Below are 19186 nucleotides of genomic sequence, written 5' to 3'. Positions count from 1 at the left end.
CACCCCAAGTCACCACAGCTTATGACAACAGTCACTCAGAAGGGCCACAAAATTACTGACGTTGAGCCACACTGACCTCTGGTTTACATACTCCCTCTCCTATAAACAACATCCTCTCTGAACCAGTGAGGTACAGTGTGGGGTTACTTCTGACTCATTGTAGTGGGGGAAGTACTCCTGGTTCAGCCTTTGTGGTGACCATGGGAGAATGGTTGTGTCCTCCACGCCGAGGTCCTCAGGAAGTGTCACTGACACCGTCACGAGATACCTTCAGAGGAATGGCTTCTGAGGCTTAGCCATGGCTACGTTTGTGGGGAAAGACCCCCTTCCCTTTCATCAGCACAGTGAAGCCACACCAGCCACTTTTTAGAATTCTAAGACTTGACCACCCAGACTTAGGATTTCAGTTGGAGCAAAACTCACCTTAGTTTCTACCCATAGGAATAAACTTTTGTACTGTGAGTGACCTGAGTATATGCAATCATTTTTAGTTTTTATTTTTTAAGTTTTTTTTAAGCTAAACTGTGCCTGCCTCATGTTTTTATATAGTTGATTTACAATGTCTTGTTAGTATTGGGAGTACAACACAGTGATTCAGTTTTATACATACATATATTATTTTTTCAAGATTCGTTTCCCTTGTAGGTTATTGCAAAATATTGGGTATAGTTCCCTGTGCTATACAGTAGGTTCCCGTTGGTTATCTATTTTGTATATAATAATGTGTATATGTTAATCCCCAGCTCTTAATTTATCCCTCCCTTCTCCTCTTCCCCTTTAGTAATCATAAGTTTGTTTTCTATGTCTGTGGGATATGTGTTTTGATGTCGTTAAAATCTTAAAGTAAAAAAACTGGAAAAAAATGAATGCATCTCTATTTACATTTTGGGGGAAAACACGGCAGAATAGAATGGAGCAATGGCTGGCACAGAGTGGCTTGAAAGCTAAATCAGGCCTGCTGTGTGTTTTTATATGAGTCACAGTTGTGAATGATTTTTATACTTTTAAATACAAGGGATAAATCAAAAGAAGAATAATAGTTCATAATATATGATATCATATGAAATTCAGATTTTGGTGTCAAAAAATAAAGTTTTTTAGGAATCCAGCTATGCCCATTCATTTACATATTGTCCACACTGGCTTTTGTACTAAAATGACTGGGTAAATTTGCTACAACAGAGGCTGATGGCCCGCAAAGCATAAAATATCCACTACTGACCCTTTACAGAAAAGTTTGTCAACTCCTGGAATAAAAAAAGAAAAAAAATACCCAAAGTTTCACTTTCTGAAAGAATTTTTTTTCCGATGTTTTCCTGCTTTATTTCTATTGGTAAAGGAGGCCTTGCATTATTTTGTATTTTCTTAAACTCATATTTTTCTCTAGTTGCTCAGTCATGTCCAACTTTCTGCAACCCTATGAACTGTAGCCCTCCAGGCTCCTCTGTCTATGGGATTTCCCATGCAAGAATACTGCAGTGGGTAGCCACGTCCTTCTCCAGGGGATTTTCCTGACCAAGGGATCAAACCTGGGTCCCTCTCATTGCAGGCAGATTCCTCACTCTCTGAGCCAGCAGGGAAGCCCCTAAAAGGATATAACTTAATCACTATAGAAATAAAAAGTGGCACAAAAGAATAAAGAAGGTGTGCGTGCGTGCATGCTAAATTGCTTCAGTCATGTCCTACTCTTTGCGACCCTTTGGACTGTAGCACATCAGGCTCCTTGGTCCATGGGATTCTCCAGGCAAGAACACTGGAATGGGTTGCCGTGCCCTCCTCCAGGGGATCTTCCCAACCCAGGGATCAAACCTGCACCTCCTGTGGCTCCTGCATTGCAAGCAGATTCTTTACCTAGCCACCGGGGAAGCCCCTAAAAAAGGTAAATATCCCCTGAAAATAATCTCAATATCCAGAGAAAACAAATGCTAACATTTTAGTACATAGTCTTTCAATCTTTTTAATGTGTGTTTTCCCAGTTTTTACAAAACTGAGCTTCTGATCTGGCATTCTGCTTTCTTTCACTTAAATTATGAACATTTCCTATACACATTTCAATGTTAAAGTCAACTAAAATGAAATGTTTCTCTCTATTCCTTGAATAATGCCTTATCAGTTATTTTATCACATGATAGAAAGTGGTCTTTTTGTCTAGAAAAAAACAGAAAAGAAGACTTCCCTAGTGGCACAGTGGATAGGAATCCACCTGCCAATGCAGAGGACAAGGGTCTGATCCCTGGTCTGGGAAGATCCCACACGCCTCGGAGCAGCTAAGCCTGTGTGCCGCAACTTCTGAGCCCATGTCGTAGGGCCAACAAGCTGCAACCACAGAGCCGGAGTGCTGCTGAAGCCTGCGCATCTAGAGCCTGTGTCCACAAGAGAAGTCACCGCAACAAGAAGCCTGTGCCCTGCAACTCCCCCGACACCCCAAGCACCACAACTAAGAAAAAGCCCTCACAGCAACAAAGACCCAGTGCAACCAAAAGTAAAAAGTAAATACATTTTTAAAAATACAAAAGAAAGCAGTGGAAACCAATTTCCATGAGTTTAGAAGAGCAGTCTTGTCATTCTTTCAAGTTACCCACCATCTGTATGTTCTGTCTTATATTTCTTTGAAGAAATAAGACCTTTTTCTTGAGTAAGTAAACAATTAAAAATATAGATTGCCCTCTTTTAGGCTTTTGCTTTTTAATCTAACAGGAGAACAAGAATCTTTCCAGTGGGGGTCATATTGGTTTCTGGGTTGTTAAGAGTAGTATTTCTGCCTGTCTATAAAATCCTCCCTGTATCTATGTACAAATACTAACATGAAACTTAACTACACTTGCAGAGTTATGCCAGTTCCTTTGGGAGAGTGATTGTTGAAAAGCATTACTAATTTCTAGAAGGATCATGTTACTTTGTTATCAAAGGACATATATTAAAAATAAAAGTTGCTTTAAAACCATACCAAGCAACGGGTTATGGTAATGCATAACTATTATATTTAAGCCAAATTATTTCCTTAGGTCTAAGTAGTAAAGAATCAACATAAAAATATTAAAGAATGGGCGGAGGGAATCTTTGCTGCCTTGGGAGAGTTTTCCTTGCTATCACAAACGGAGATTGCCCAAATTGTTAGAAAACAAGCTACATTGAAAAGGAGTGGTTTCAGTTCCACACATGGCCCTTATTCTATGCAGAAACAAGAGTTGCTTTTGTTTTACATTACAACTTCTATTATCCAGATGGAATTGAGGGTCATTGAATCAATTTGAAAAACCAAAGTTTTTATTATAAGTGATGCATCTCAAGGCATTGGTCCTCATTGTGGATAACCAGAGTGTGGAGTAGAATTCATTTTGGTTCCCTTAACTGTGCAGAGGGCATCAGATAAGTTTACTGTAGTGAGGACAAGCTAGTGATTAGTGATCTGTAAACCTTAGCTTGCTGAAACCTCAATCTAGGCTGTTCATTGCAATTGCAGTGATTTCTATACATCCCCCACCCCAACTCCCAGAAAAAAAGAGCAAAGAAAAGATGGAGAAATGGAAGGAAGGAGGAGAGGGAGAGAGGGAGGAAGGAAGCAGGGGAGGGAAGGAGAAAGGGGGAAAGGGAGGGAAAAAGGAAGGAACATAAGAAACACTATTGACTTATAACGTCTTTCATTAGTATCTCTATGTGATAACAATGGAACCATTGCAGCTGAGGAATTCTTTGATGATTTACAGCCAAGAAGAACTTCATCCCCTGTGGACTGAAAATACATGCATGCTTTCAACTGCCTTGGGCTCTAAGCCTTTGCTGCCAGATGTAGTGTTGAAGTTAAGGAGATAATTCTTTCCATGAGGAGGAATGGGACAAGGAAACAACATCCTAGAATGCAGTAAGAACGACCACAGAATTTGGAGGTTGAGCTGTGCTAAGTGGTCAGATTGCTCATCTGCAAAGCAGGCTGACAATGCCCCCACCACCACCTTGGGCACCTCTAGGGAGCCCAAGGGCTATGAAAGAGTTTGGAACAGAGTAGGCTGAAGACCTTGAAATGAGGATGTGCAGCAAAACCAGGGCTACCTGAAAACACGTGCCTGTAAGTCACATGTATGGACTAATATCCCTCAGAGAGGTTCAGATGGCTTCTCTGAACTCCGAATATTTAACAGGGTCTTTTATTTATTTTTTTTTAATTTAAATTTATTTATTTTAATTAGAGGCTAATTACTTTACAATATTGTATTGGTTTTGCCATACATCAACATGAATCCACCACGGGTGTACACAGGGTCTTTTAAAGTGGATTAGCCATGTCACAGTGCAAATGCATTCCCCAACAAGGTTCTAGAGGCCATGCTCCTTCTGGAAGAAAGAAGCTTCTCCCTCTCATCTGATTTAGCACCTGCATTATACCCAGCCTCTTGAAACACAGCCAGCAAAAGGCAAACTGGGCAACTATAAAAATTATTTTCTAATAATAATTCATTCTTAGCTTCCAGCTAAATGTGACTGGCTCTGTGGCAGGCTGGCCAGGGTCCAGGCCAGGGAGAATGGAGCTGAGAGCACTGTGTGGGGAGTTGGTATACTTCCGCTTGAAACTGGGGTGCTGGGTTGGGGAAATGAAAGGTAAGCTCTAGGCATGACCGGGAAACAGAAGATGGAGCCAAACTCTGCCCCTCACCTCCATCCCCCGACCCCAGTCCATGGTTCTCTGTGAGCTAGTGAACAGAGCAAAGAAACCATAGCCACCGCCAACTCCTTTTCTCCTAGGAATCATGTGGAATAGACCCTTGTTTATCATTGTTAGAAGGTAATTTTTCAGTCACTAATTTCTAATCAGAAAAGTCTTTAGAAGATTCAGACATGAGCTTTCACTGAAAAGAAAAGGTCAGGATCCTGGCAAGCTCGGTGGGTTGTGTCATCACTGCTTCCAATCTCAGGAAGCCACTAATAAACATAACTCAATTTATTAAGTGCTTAAACACATTCCTCTTTAATCACCAATCAACTCTGTGAGGTAAGACTTTATTATTCCCATTTTACAGATACAGAAACTGAGGCACAGAAGTTAATTAACTAGCCCAATGTCACACAGCTGGTCCCATAGCAATCATACCTCTGATTTTCTGAAAACATAACCTTTTAGAATATAGAGACTTCATTTCCCAGCCTCCCTTGCAGCTGAGTACAGACACAAACTAAGATCTGGCCTATGGGCTAAGAGGAGAAATGGTACAGGTTGCGTAACTTCCTGGTCTTGGCTTTAAAGGGAAGGAGCATCCCTGGTCTCTCCTCTTCCACCCTCCTGCTGCTGGAAATTTTAAAAGAGTAAGATATCTTGGGCCTTACAGTTGAAGGCATCATCCTATAGATGGTGGAATAAGATCAAACGAGCCTGGTTCTTGGGAGCCTAGAGGTGTAGACCATCCTGGGTCACCTACCTCAGAGCTATTAAGTAATGGAAAAAAATATACTTCTCTCTTGCTGAAACCTCTGATATTTGGATTTCTTTTAAATAGCCAACCTATATCCCAAATTATTTCAAAGTTGAACTGGAATTTGAACCCAGTTCTGCCTGATTCTATTAATAAAACCATGTTTTAACTACCATGTAGTTATCCCTCTAGGTGCTATTATCAGATGAACAGTATGAATTCTTAATGGGAGAAGTATTTGTGTTTGCTTCTTAAAAATAGACGACCACTTTCTGATCCTTGATTCTAAAGAATAATGGTGTCAATTAAAGACCCTTTAGGTATGAATCTTCTATACAATAAAGTTTGTGTGGCATTTCTAGGTTATCAATAGGGCCAACAGTCTCACACTCATGGTTTCCATTAAACAAAAGAACCTGACAACCTTCCCTCTTATTTTTGCAATATGATTGAAAGTAACAGGGTGAGTCTAGAGGACACCTCACAAAGATACATTTGTGGGCAGCTTTCGGTGCACTTTTTTACCCTTTCCAGAGGTAATTACTTTCCTGGGTAATTCCTACCCAGCCCCCTTCCTTCTGGCTCACCCTCTGCCAACTTAGGAAAGGCTCTGATCTCTGGAATCTGTCATCATGACATGCCAGCCTCCCCTTTCCTGTACCCTTTGCTCCTAGTCCAACAGTGCCAAGAATGGGCATCATAGGAGATGCCTGGGCAGAAGGATGCATTTTTATCCCCTCTTGACACACATAGTCAAGCTCAGACCCTGCCGCTCAATTAGCAGGAGTTGCTATCAATATAACCACAATGAAGTCCCTAATCTCTAATAGGAATAATACCAGATCTCTGGGGGCTGTTGGTTGAATTAAGCAAGATAATAAATGCACATGAACATGACTCACAGTAGACGCTCCGTGAATGACCGTTCTCTGAACTTAGTTGTTTCTCCACTTCTTCCTTCTCTTCTTCTCCTGAGCCAAAAAGGTTCAGTCCACATTCCAAGCTAGAATTCCTCTTATTTCACTGTCCAGCCTAGGTAATTTTTAGATGATGCCTGATGTCATATAATTGTATCTTATATTTTAAGTATCCCAGCACATTAGTAATTCATAGGCCTGAAAGGATAGGGGAAGGTGTGGTTACAGGAATGCAGAGAGCACTGCGACTGTAGCTCTAGGAGAGGCTGTCTGACCAGAGCCGTAGCTTTTCATAGAGGTCCTGGGCCACTGCCACCTCTGGGTCCAGCAGCAAGGCAACCAGAGGCATAGATACCCCATCTCCCTCTCCTCCTGCTCTCTGGCCTCATCTGATACCTCCCATTGGCTGATCCCAACCAGAAGCTGAAGAGCAAGAGGCACCCACTGAAGTATCCACATGACTTGCCTCCCAGGGACCAAGGAAAGTGGAAAAGGAAAGAGAGTGGATGTGGGCACACAGAAGGTATCTAGCCTAGGACTCTGATGTGCACATCATCCATTTTCACACCTGGTGGGATTGGGTGGAGGTCACATAATCAAATATATTAAAATTTCCATTGCAAAACAGATAAATTTACACAGTCCCTTATCAGGTCAAGTACTGTTGCCAAATAAAGATGAGCCCCCCTTGCCCCTAGGCCCATTAGAAGTATAGGTAAGGAATTGAGAATTGTACCTGGAAAAGAGCAGTTTTACGGTAAGTACTTTCTAAGTCACCCTCTGGGTGGGTGCCCTCGGCTTTGTGTGTTCCCTCCACCTTCCCCGGTCCTACCAGGGACCACCACTCTCTGTGTTGGTGGTCAACACCTGAGGATGTTCCCTGGAACATGGTCCCAGCACAGAAGAGGGGGAAGGGTGGGCTACACTAGAGCTGCTGTACTCACTGAGAAGGCCACAGGAAACCAGAGTCCCCAGTCCTGACTGCGTCCCCCCAGAGAAATGCTGCAATGGCCTCTGCTTTGTGTAACTCTCCGGTACAGAGAGCACACTAGACTCTCAACAGGTATTTGTTGAATCAGTGAGCACATTAAATTATAAGTTGCATTTTCTCCCTACATTGAGCACCCCCTGTGCCTCCAGCTTCCAGCTTAAAAACAAGTCACATAGTTAGAACGTGGACTATAATAACATACATAGATACCCTCAACCCTTCCAGTCCCTAATGCCTCTATAATAGTCTGAATCACTGTCTTCCTTCAAACATGGGGAGTTCCTAATTCTCTTTCCCATGCTCTATTCTTGCCCACTTATTTCTTGGAATCCTTGGGAGTCCATATTCCATAAGCCTGTCCTGGTTGGTGCCTTTGATTGGCCATAATCCTATCTGCCCAGACATCATTATCTCAAGAGGAATATCCTTCACCATATTAGGAGTGCAGACTTAGGCATGGAGAAGCCTAGCTTTGAATGCTGGCTCTCTGGCTCTACCGTGTATTGACAGACAATGTTTTTATTTATGTATTTGCTTCAAATTGATGTTCTTTATTGATATTTGTGTCCAAGATGGATTCTGACACCATATTTGTGAAGCTTTAAAAAAAAGAAGCGGGGAGGAATTGGAGCTGAAAGGGAAATGTAGCTGGAAATGGCTGATACCTATAGTTAGGGTGAGGATGGCACCATGCATTGGCAGACAGTGTTTTTAACATCCCTGTGCCTCAGCCTCCTTATCTGCAAGCTGGGGATATCTCATCAAACAGCCCATTTGAGGAACAATGAATTAACACATGTAAGGTACTTAGAGGGCTGCTTGACACACGTGTGGAGATGTTAGCTGTCAGTATTGTTAGTATCGGCCTGACACGTAGTTCCATGACGTAGCCAAACCAATCTGTACCAAAGACAGACTGTAGACTCCCTCAAACAGGCATCAAGTGCCTTCAGTATTCCAAATGGCAGTTCCCCAGGTTTCAAGAAGTCAAGATCTAGTTCCCATCAGCACCTCAATATATCATGAGAAAAAGATAATAGTTCAAGAAGTTTACTGACTTTAATGATTAACATTTAGAGAATCCTGAAAGAACAAAAGGAGAAATTGACCATCTAGTAATATTATTCCTCTCAATGTATCTATCAAAGTCATGGTATCTGACCCAGCTGAAGTCCAGTAACGATTAGCAAGTGATAGATTGAGTCTATGTAGATGTTAGGGTTTCCTGCTACACTTTATTTATTTAAATGATGACTGCCCTCCTTCTGAGCAACTGCTGCTGCTGCTAAGTCACGTCAGTCATGTCCGACTCTGTGCAACCCCATAGACGGCTGCCTACCAGGCTCCGCCGTCCCTGGGATTCTCCAGGCAAGAACACTGGAGTGGGTTGCCATCTCCTTCTCCAATGCATGAAAGTGAAAAGTGAAAGTGAAGTAGCTCAGTCATGTCCGACTTAGCAACCCCATGGACTTCAGCCTACCAGGCTCCTCTGTCCATGGGATTTTCCAGGCAAGAGTACTGGAGTGGGTTGCCATTGCCTTCTCCGAGCAACTGCAAGACATAAAAAGAGCATTTGTTGATTGTGACAAAGTTTACCAACATATGTTCTGCTCTTTTCAGGTCTAATTTGTATCAGGTTTACTTCTTTTTTAATTACTTTCAGAAGACAATACTCTTCTTGATATAGGCAAATTGCTATTGCAAATAGAATTGTCAACAATGTCAGTATGGGTATAATAATCCCTTATTATACCAATAATCAATTCAAATTGGGCAATTTGCAGATGTACATTGTTGTATCTCCACCCATCTGCAACCAGCAGGGCATTGTACCATCAATGTGGCACTACTGTTGAGCCGCCCAGCATCAGGGTCTTTTCCAATGAGTCAGCTCTTCACATCAGGTAACCAAGGTATTAGAGCTTCAGCATCAGCCCTTCCAATGAATATTCAGGGTTGATTTCCTTTAGGATTGACTAGTTTGATCTCTTTGCAGTCCAAAGGACTCTCAAGAATCTTCTCCAAGAGTTCAAACTTTTCCATAGTTCAAAAGCATCAATTCTTTGGTGCTAAGACTTCTTTATGGTCCAACTCTCAGATCCATACATAACTACTGGATATAGCATAGTGCACCACAATTAAAACTTCTGCTGAGCTGAAAGAAAAGATGAACTTTGAAGAGTATGACTACAATTTGTAGAAAATTATATATATGCATATATATAATTGCCTTGGATATTTTATATGGAAGGAGAATAGACTTAGATGAATCATTTGTTTAAATGTATCTGCTCTCTTCTTGTTTAATTCCAAGGAGATAACATGAAATTAAATGAACACATATCTTCCAATAGGTGATGTTTCATCCTCTCTAGCAGCAAGTCATTGCTAACATTATCAGATTTCTATGAAGGTTTACTGGAATCTTCAAAGTTGATTGTCACTTTCTCTATTGATAGAACAGATTTCTTACCCTGTAATAGTCAGATGTGTGACACACTTTCCAATCGGAAGCCAGGCCTGAAAATACAGTCTGAGGTGAAGGTGTCACATGGAGACATTTAAATCAGGCCTGGTTCCTCAGTTCATTGGGAGATGTGAGAATCTCAGCATCTGTGTCTCCAAGAACCTCCTGCAACATGAGGTTCCAAGTGGAGTTCCCAGGTTAATATAGCCGCCAAAGATTTCACATTTAGTCAGTTTCCCTTTGCTCTCAAAACCATATATCCTTTTTGTACTTTTTTCTGATTTTACTCAAATCAGGAAGTATTCACTTTACACCAAAACTTCCCCATAATTTCGTTAATGAGGAGGACAGTGTGAATGTGTTGTTCTTAGTCACTCAATCATGTCTGATTCTTTGTGACCCCACGGACTGTAGCCCACCAGGCTTCTCTGTCCATGGGATTCTCCAGGCAAGAATACTGAAGTGGGTTGCCATGCCCTCCTCCAGGGGATCTTCCCAACCCAGGGATCAAACCCAGGTCTCCCACATCACAGGCAGATTCCTTACTGTCTGAGCCACCAGGGAAGCCCAAGAATACTGGACTGGGTAGCTTATCCCTTCTCCAGGGGAACTTCCTGACCCAGAATAGAACTAGGGTCTCCTGCATTGCAGGTAGATTCTTTACCAGCTGATCTACCCGGGAAGTCGAAATTTCAAAACCTTTGGACAGGTAGAAAGGAGAAATTGAAAGTGGGAAGGGTAGTTGGAGGGGTCAGCACCTCCCCTGACCCCCAGAAGGACCACCAATGTCCCGATTATTCACATACAAGTTTAACTCTAGGGTGGCTGCCTCCATAAATATTTCTTCTCTACCCACCAAATTCCAAGATCTCCGAGCAATTTATTCTCACCCTCTTTTTTTCTCTTTGCTTTTAACGAATTTGTAACTTGTAAGCAAAATGACTCAAAGACAATTTCTACAATTACCTTAAAAAAAAAAAATAGCAGCAGCTGTCAGAAAGCCAAATTGGCTTGATGTTCCAAGCAGACCTGAGATAAAAGGGTAGTTCCGTTTCTCTTACTAAGATTAGGAACTGAGGTGTCAAGGGTGACGGGGTGATGTTCCCTCCGAAAGCATTTCACCTCTTCTGTAGACCATCTTGCCTTCAAATGCAAATTGAAACGGTCTTCATTAGGAAGTATTAGTTCCCTTTTTAACCTCAAGCATCAATGCCATCTGTGATAGGCAATTACTATAATTGGCCCCTGGGCTGACAATATACCAATAAAGCAGGCTGCTGTTTCATGGGTGTGGTTTTTGGGGTATCCACCCCCTGAAATTCCCACTGGTTAAGGTACTTTCCTTGAATGAAGACATAGTTTTTCTTTTAATCTGCAAATATATAATGAACTCATCCCCCAGCTCCCCTTCAGTCCCTTTAATTATCATGAAAATGAAGACACTTAAAGATTCTAGCTCCAATTTCCACTGCCCCAGGCAGGCTCCATATCCCCAACTATTGCCCTAAACACCTAACTCATCCCAAGCCCTCAGGTCTCATTTTCTAAAGTTAAGAGTCATTGGTCAAAGATGTGATAACATCACTGTGTGATAAGGGCCAGGTTCCAGATGTTTGCAGTCGAAGCCTTTGTAAACTCCCTCCTACTTTTGCAGCCTTTTCCCCACCACGCGTACCTAACCCAGAGATTACAGAAAACCATTTAACCTGAATCACTTTGCTCCCCCTCGTTTACATAGTTTCTTTGACTTAGAATTTCCTTCCCTGCATTCTAACACTAGCCAATTTTCCAATCTCAAAATCTGACTTATTCTCCAAAACTCTGTCAAAATGCATTTAGTAGGACTTCCAGAACCGCTATTCTTTCCTCTCACCATCATTGACTCATAAATCTATTTTTCCAGACATCCAATAAAGACAATGCATTAAACCAGTGGTTAATTGGACAATCCTTCACCTCCTACCCCCCGTCCCCAAAAAGGGACATTTAGTAATGTCTGGAGACATTTTTGGTTATCACAACTGCGGGTAGGAATTGCTGGCCTCCAAGGATGCTGCTAAACCTCTTCAACACACAAGGAAGCCCTTTCCCCACAATCAAGAACCATCTGGCCCAAAACATCAACAGTACTGAGGTTGAGAAGCCCTGGATTAAAAACTGCATTCATTACTGCCCTACGTCCAAGCCCTATTAAATTGACAGTAAAGGTATGGAAAGATAAAAAATGGAAGAAGGCCAAAGTTCAGGAGAAGAGACGAAAGTGGGCCAGAGCTGTCCAAATTTTGCATATGGAAAGCAGATGGTGAAGCTGATGACTACCGTAAAGAAATCATTTAACCTAAATCACTTTGGTCCTCATTTGCTCATGTAATATCTTTGACTTAACTCAGCCATTTAAAAGAAGGCATTTGAATCAGTTCTAATGAGGTGGATGAAGCTGGAGCCTATTATACAGACTGAAGTAAGTCAGAAAGAAAAACACCAATACAGTATACTAATGCATATATATGGAATTTAGAAAGATGATAATGATGACCCTATATGCGAGACAGCAAAAGAGACACAGATGTATAGAACAGTCTTTTGGACTCTGTGGGAGAATGCGAGGGTGGGATGATTTGAGAGAATAGCATTGAAACACGTATGTCATCATATGTGAAACAGATCGCCAGTCCAGGTTCAATGCATGAGGCAGGGTGTTCAGGGCTGGTGCACTGGGATGACCCTGAGGGATGGGGTGGGGAGGGAGGTGGGAGGGGGTGTTCAGGATGGGGAACACATGTACAACCATGGCTGATTCATGTCAATGTATGGCAAAACCCACTACAATATTGTAATTAGCCTCCAATTAAAATAAATTAATTAATTAATTAAAAAATAAACAAATGACAATCAAGTGGAATTTCTATCTACCTCATGACTCAAAATGTTTACTTCCCCATAAACACCCTGATATTATAGTAATAAAAGCATTAAATAAAAGCGTTAAAAAAAAATCTTTGACTTAGAATTGCCTTTCATACATACTAATACTCCAGCCAGTCTTCAGTTCAGTTCAGTTCATTTCAGTCGCTCAGTGGTGTCCAACTCTTTGTGACCCCATGAATTGCAGCACACCAGGCCTCCCTGTCCATCGCCAACTCCCGGAGTTCACCCAAATTCATGTCCATCGAGTTGGTGATGTCCATCCAGCCATCTCATCCTCTGTCATCCCCTTCTCCTCCTGCCCCCAATCCCTCCCAGCATCAGAGTCTTTTCCAATGAGTCAACTCTTCGCATGAGGTGGCCAAAGTACTGGAGTTTCAGCTTTAGCATGTCTTTTCAAAGAACACCCAGGACTGATCTCCTTTAGGATGGACTGGTTGGATCTCCTTGCAGTCCAAGGGACTCTCAAGAGTCTTCTCCAGCACCACAGTTCAAAAGCATCAATTCTTTGACGCTCAGCTTTCTTCACAGTCCAACTCTCACATCCATACATGACCACTGGAAAAACCATAGCCTTGACTAGACGGACCTTTGTTGGCAAAATAATATCTCTTCTTTTGAATATGCTATCTAGGTTGGTCATAACTTTTCTTCCAAGGAGTAAGCGTCTTTTAATTTCATGGCTGCAATCACCATCTGCAGTGATTTTGGATCCCCCCAAAATAATACTATAGTCAAAATCTACTACTTCTTCAAGACCCAATCAAAATGCCATTTCATTTGCAAACCTTTCAAAGCCCCCTTTTCTCTTCTCTCTCCATCATCCATTGATGGCATTATTGGCCAGACATCCAATTTTTCTTAAATGAAGAAAAATAAAAAGTGAAGAAAGCTGAAACCTAACTCTCTTGGGTCAAGGGATGGCATCAATAAAAGCAAACTCATTCAAAAAAAGAGAGAGAGAGTTGCAAGAGGTCCTGAAACCAAAATTTTGAGATCTACTCTTCAGTTTTGTTTTTTAAAAATCGTTATTATTTGTACTTTGTTGTTTTGGTTTTTGGCAGTCTATGTCATAAATTATACATAATTAGGAGGGAAAAAAAGGAATTGCCCAGATCATCATGATGTGTCATATGCTAACAATATAAAATAAAACTTATTCATTAACATAAAAAGCAAACCCATTCAAATCACAGCACCCTGGAAAGACTCATTAACTGCAAGACCCGTTTGCAGTGACTGGTCACTTCAGTGACCAGTTTGCTGTTATATAATAAAATAAATAAATTTATTTATTTATAAATAAATACATATAAATATATATAGGGTAATCTATTTCTGCTTTATTGACTATGCCAAAGCCTTTGACTGTGTGGATCACAATAAACTGTGGAAAATTCTGAAAGCGATGGGAGTACCAGACCACTTGACCTGTCTCTTGAGAAACTTATACACAGGTCAGGAAGCAACAGTTAGAACTGGACATGGAACAACAGACTGGTTCCAAATACGAAAAGGAGTATGTCAAGGCTGTATATTTTCACCCTGCTTATTTAACTTCTATGCGGAGTACATCATGAGAAACACCGGGCTGGAAGAAGCACAGCTGGAATCAAGATTGCCGGGAGAAATATAATATGCTCAGATATGCGGATGACACCACCCTTATGGCAGAAAGTGAAGAAGAACTAAAGAGCCTGTTGATGAAAGTGAAAGGAGAGAGTGAAAAAGTTGGCTTAAAGCTCAACATTCAGAAAACTAAGATCATGGCATCTGGTCCCATCACTTCATGGGAAATAGATGGGGAAACAGTGGAAACAGTGGCTGACTTTATTTTTCTGGGCTCCAAAATCACTGCAGATGGTGATTGCAGCCATGAAATTAAGACACTTACTCTTTGGAAGGAAAGTTATGACCAACCTAGATAGTATATTGAAAAGCAGAGACATTACTTTGCCAACAAAGTCCGTCTAGTCAAGGCTATGGTTTTTCCAGTGGTCATGTATGGATGTGAGAGTTGGACTATAAAGAAAGCTGAGCACCAAAGAATTGATGCTTTTGAACTGTGGTGCTGGAGAAGACTCTTGAGAGTCCCTTGGACTGCAAGGGATCCAACCAGTCCGTTCTGAAGGAGATCAGTCCTGGGTGTTCATTGCAAGGAGTGATGCCGAGGCTGAAACTCCAATACTTTGGCCACCTCATGTGAAGAGTTGACTCATTGGAAAAGACTCTGATGCTGGGAGGGATTGGGGGCAGGAAGAGAAGGGGACAACAGAGGATGAGATGGCTGGATGGCATCACCGACTCAATGGACATGAGTTTGGGTGAACTCTGGGAGTTGGTAATGGACAGGGAGGCCTGGTGTGCTGCAATTCATGGGGTCGCAAACAGTCGGACACGACTGAGTGACTGAACTGAACTGAACTAAACTGAGGGCTGCAAATACCAAGACTGGTTCAAAACCTTAATACAAGGTAGCAAGATACCTTCACCCAGAAGAGTGTGAAGGTTGCCTTTCTTGTACTGGGTTTATTCTCCAGAGAAACCAACTGAAATTTTCTGTGGACAGAGGGGGCTGAGTGGGGAGCTCCCTATTGATGTCAAGGGGGTTAAGTGCACATTGAATGGAGAGACTCCTATGCCTTCCCCTTCTTGACCCCAGAGAGTTATCCTCCAGAGAAATAGAACTTTCAATAAAAAAGACCCAGAAATACAGGCATTTGTGAATCTCCCCATCTGAGTCCATTCAATACCTGATAGTCCATAGATCAGCAAGTCCTGTGCAGACACAGAGCCTCCACCACCTTGCTAGTGCTTCATCCTCAACTCAAATATAAACGGACAACCTAGGATCAGCAGACACTTGAGGAAAATAACCGTGAGAGACAGAGACCAAACCCCAAATAAACACATGGACAAGGAACTCAGAAGAAACAGAGATCTAATAATAGTGTCGGGAGAGAGAGCAAAAGACCACTGGAAAATGACCCTAGGAAGGTGACAGAAGATTTGAACAGCATTGCCCACCAATTTGGCCTCACTGGCAAATTTGATGGGACACTCCATCAAACAACTGCAGAATATAAACGTGAAACGTGGCTCAGAGAGAGCACAAGGGAGTTGGGGTGGGCAGAGCAAGGAGCTATTGGCTGAGGAGGGAATTAATGGGCTGGAGGTGTGAAAAACCAATTGGTTTATAGAGAGTTTTGTTGTTTGCTACAGTGTGCCACATAAGCCCTTTTCTCCTCCTCACTAACTTTTGAGTGTAATCTACATTACTCTATGTGCTGTACACGTTACTCTGTATTTCATTTTGGAGATATGAAAATGTATTGACAAAATTTGTGGTTGGCTTGGAGTGAAACCAGGGCTTCCTGTGAGAAGTCGACCATACTTGGGCTATGGTTCTCAGTCCCACCCCGGATCTTTAGGGCAGAGGAGTCAGTTCTAGTTCAGATTAAACTATCCTCTGAGAAGAGAGCAAGGTGGGCACCTCCAACCCGACGGCCGGAGAGACCAGAGGACAAGCTGGTGCCATCCTGAGGATCGTCAGATCTATCACACCTGTGGATGGGAGCTCTAAAATGATGCTTGCTTTGGGATGACTGCCTCCGAAGGTCATCCGGCTGTGTCAGTGTATGCAATGTCTGCACACTTTCTCCCAGAAACTCTCTCAGAAAATCCCAGGCCAATGGACAGTGTGTAGACTGGTGATGGAAGCACCTTAGTCCTTGAGAAATTGGATTCTGTCTCAGAAGGTGACAGGAGACCCACTGAAGAGACTAAATTCTGCTCCTTAGCCCTCTCCCAAGCACCCCCCGCCCCCCCCCCACCCCCCCGCCCCACCGCCATGCACCGTTGCATGTACCTGGGGCTGGAGTCCTTTCGTGGGCTGACTGTCCAGCAAGTGCTGACCAAGGCTACAGACCCTCGGGGAGAACAGCAGGCCAGGACTGCAGAGGAGGCCTTGAGCTGTAGGTGGACTACACAGCAGGCATGCTGCAGACCTGGCCCACAACCCCAGGGCGGAGAAGCAACAAATTAGTGGAACGTTTGCAAGGTTCTGGTATTAGGGATTATATGAGGCCTCAAAGCCACAGAGGCCTCTCTGTGGTAGAACGCCTGCTGGCCCTCAAACGAGCATACGGTGGTGTGGTGAGAGGCTGGCTTCTATACGGCAGGTTTCTGACCACACAGCAACAGAAAGGCCAAAGACCTTTCTGTGACAGACTCGAAAGACTTCGCAGCTACTCCTAGCTATGTAAACACAATTTTGAAAATCAGGCCTAAGGGAGTGTTTGTAGCAAAATAGAAAAAAAAAAAAAAACACTTCACCAGGGAGCAGGGAGCTCCCAGATTCTCCCCTGAGAGCAAAGTTCATTTGGAAGGAGGAAGTACACGAAGGTGGAAAGTGTTGTTTCAGGGGATGCAGCTGAGCAACATGGTTCTGAGGCTTCTGTGCGGGTTTAGGGGTGGGAGGTAAGGAGTACGCCTCAGGCCGCTGAGGTTCTGATGCTTGAAGTGAACCTGTCCATGGGCCGTCCTTGCGTAGCCCCTGCCCTTAGCACGCCAGCTGATTCCCACCACAGGGTCTCTGCACCCGCTCTTCCCTCCTCAGATCCACGGCCAACCTTCCCTCTCGCTCTCCTGGCTGAACTCCTCTTCATATCCCGTCTTCCTATTCAGCCCATTTGTTCAGCTTCCAGGTGGGCCACCATCCCTCCTGTTTGAGTGCCTCCCATGTCAGCCTGGCCCGCCAGGCACCCTTCCACAGTCCAGGCAGAGCTGATTCTTGGGTCTTGTTTTCTCTTCTCACACTTCTTACAGAGGAAAGTCTGACAGATGAGTCCAAGGTGGCAAATATTAGCCCAGCAGGAGATACGCATACGGAGAAGGATCATGGTTTCCTCAGTAGCAGAGTAAGTTCCCAGGAAAGACCCACTTGTGCTGAGTCAACACTTTGGTGGTAAGCAGAGGGTGCCTGGTGGCTCAGATGGTCAACAATCAAACTGCCTGCAATGCAGGACACCTGGATTCAATCCCGGGGTCGGAAAGATGCCCTGGAGAAGGAAATGGTAACCCACTCCAGTATTCTCACCTGGAGAATTCCATGGACAGAGGAGACTGGCAGCTACAGTCCATGGGGTCGCAAACAGTCAGACACAACTGAGCAACTAACGCTATCAGTGAGCGAGTGCAGAGGCAGAGCCTTCAGGGGCTGTGGGCAGGCAGGCTAAATCACCCTGAGTACAGCAGGGTGAGGTCCAGGTGCTGCTTGAAGAAGGGATGGAGACAACGACCTGGGGAGAAGAGGCCTAAAGGGTCAGAAACCTTTTAATAGACCCACACTCCACCCTCTCAGACCTTATGGTCCTCAGTGAAATTGCCAAGGTCTGCTATTCAGCACCTGCTTCAGGGCCGCCCCTGTAGGGGCTGCACCTGGCTATGCAGGTCATCAGGATCCATCCGCTAGGTGGAGGGAATTAATTTTCTTCATTTTTACCTTTGACAGAATTCTGAAAAATAAACATATGAGTTCCTTAAAGTCCTTTTGGAGCATATTACAGAGAAATGAAAAAGAATTGACAAATTAAATAGATACTATTGGAGCAGAGCTGACAATATTCCCAATATTTCCTTACCCTCTGTATTAGTTTGCTGGGGCTGTTATAACAGATCATGGGCTGGGTGGTTTAAATGACAAACATTTATTTTCTTAAAATTCTGGAGAATGAAAGTCCGAGATCAAAATGTCATCTGAGTTGGTTTTTTCTGAGGCCCCTCTCTTTGGCCTGTAGATGACCATCTCTCCCTTCCCCTTCACATATGCTAATAAGGAAAACAGTCATAGTGAATTAGGGCCCACCCAAATGACCTCACTAACTTTAATTCCCTCTTTAAAGACCGCATCTCCAAACACAGTCACATTTCCAGCATACACATTTGGGGGGAACACAGTCCAGCACAAAATACCTTCCACGCAGAACAACTTCTGCCTACATTGTTAGAAAGTGAAAGTGAAATTCGAAAGTCGCTCAGTCGTGTCTGACTCTCTGTGACCCCGTGGACTATACAGTCCATGGAATTCTCCAGGCCAGAATACTGGAGTGGGTAGCCTTTCCCTTCTCCAAGGGGTCTTCCCAATCCAGGGATCGAACCCAGGTCTCCTGCACTGCAGGTGGATTCTTTACCAGCTGAGCTACAGGGGAAGCCCAAGAACACTGGAGTGGGTAGCCTATCCCTTCTCCAGTGGATCTTCCAGACCCAGGAATCGAACCGGGATCTCCTGCATTGCAGGTGAATTCTTTAACAACTAAGCTATCAGGGAAGCCCTACATTATTAGAAAAGTCACTTATAACTCCAGATCATAACGCTGCCTTTGTTCCTTTCCTTCTGTTTCCAAACATTTCTCCCCAGTGTAATCCTCACTTTCTAGACATAGAAGCTCATCCTTCTAAATTTCCCATGAGCACTCAGGAC

At 43.3% G+C, this 19186-nt stretch overlaps 1 long non-coding RNA gene across 4 annotated transcripts in view; it reads right to left on the bottom strand.

Moving 5' to 3' along the window:
• The window catches only part of LOC147370809 (uncharacterized), a 232815-nt gene that overhangs the window by 79139 nt on the left and 134490 nt on the right, over positions 1 to 19186 (bottom strand). Inside the window, exon 1 of one of the 4 annotated variants that reach the window (XR_015165481.1) lies at positions 16574 to 17032. The exons of 2 other annotated variants lie outside the window; for them this stretch is intronic. This is a non-coding gene — a long non-coding RNA (uncharacterized LOC147370809). Of the gene's footprint in view, positions 1 to 6307; positions 6521 to 16573; positions 17033 to 19186 lie in introns of those variants that run through there. One more of the 4 variants, XR_015165480.1, reaches the window with a different exon arrangement.

Source organism: Bos grunniens, chromosome 6 (genome assembly GCF_055505025.1).
Source record: "Bos grunniens cultivar Pamir isolate PY7600 chromosome 6, Bosgru_T2T1.0, whole genome shotgun sequence".
Lineage (NCBI taxonomy): Eukaryota > Metazoa > Chordata > Mammalia > Artiodactyla > Bovidae > Bos > Bos grunniens.
This window is presented reverse-complemented; position numbering and strand designations above follow the sequence as displayed.